A 1,232-nucleotide genomic window follows, 5' to 3' on the forward strand; every position below is an offset into this window, starting at 1 on the left:
GCTCAGGGGCCCATAGAGCTCGGGCCCATAGAGCTCGGGGCCCATAAGCTTCCAGGGTCCATAGACTTCTATGGGCCCTGAGGTCTATGGACCCTGAGCTCTATGGGCCCCGAGCTCTATGGGCCCCGAGCTCTATGGGCCCCGAGCTCTATGGGCCCCGAGCTCTATGGGCCCTGAGGTCTATGGACCCTGAGGTTTATGGGCCCCGAGGTCTATGGGCCCTGGTCAAAAGTAGTGCACTATACAGTATGAGGAGTAGGATGCCATTTGACAAACAGCTCACTATAACCACAACAACACATCTGACAAACACCCTGGACCCACTCTTTAATCACTTTTCAAGTCATAAAAAAAAGAAAAAAAACGTTTTTTCAGGTGACAGACAACACAGTTTTACAAAAGTCACTTTCCGACCATTCAAATGGTACATTTCCAGACCAATAAAATGTGATGTATTTGGCAGTTGTTAAGATGTGGATGGATATTAGTGATGGATACAGTAGTGTCAGTCAGGACAATGTATTGTATAGTAACCTGTTTATTTTGCATATTAAAGTACGTGCACTCAAAAGTTCACAAAGCCTTAGGATAGTCAGTCTGTGGCAGTCAATAGTTCCTGACTTAAATATTACATTGTTATATCAGAATATCACTGAGTAGGGTAGAAATTAGGAGGGTCCATAATAGCATACTTTATATGGGTTGTAGATCGGATGGGGTCAGTCATGAATAAGGTATATATCTAGACAGTCCTTCGTCCAAATTAGTCACACGACTTCCTCAGTAGTAAAATCCCTGCTTAAAATTCCTCGCATCTTTATTTCATACGGTTAATTTTATGATCTTACCATAATGACCTTAAAATAATACCCTGCATGCTTTCTGAGTGGCATATATATATATATATACACAGTGATACAGTATAATTAACTGTAAACATCACAGTACTGTTGCAATGTTCTTGGTCCCATAGCAATGGTTGTATGTACAGTGGCCTTCAGGAAGTATTCACACCTTTTCACTTCTCCCACACTGTGTTGTTACAGCCTGAATTTAAAATGGTTAACAGCCTGAATTTAAAATGGTTTATAGCCTGAATTTAAAACGGTTTACAGCCTGAATTTAAAACGGTTTACAGCCTGAATTTAAAACGGTTTACAGCCTGAATTTAAAATGGTTTACAGCCTGAACAGAACATTTATTATTAAATTCAGATCTACACACAATACCCC

Source organism: Salvelinus sp. IW2-2015, unplaced genomic scaffold (assembly GCF_002910315.2).
Source record: "Salvelinus sp. IW2-2015 unplaced genomic scaffold, ASM291031v2 Un_scaffold1623, whole genome shotgun sequence".
In the NCBI taxonomy this organism is placed as follows: Eukaryota; Metazoa; Chordata; class Actinopteri; order Salmoniformes; family Salmonidae; genus Salvelinus; species Salvelinus sp. IW2-2015.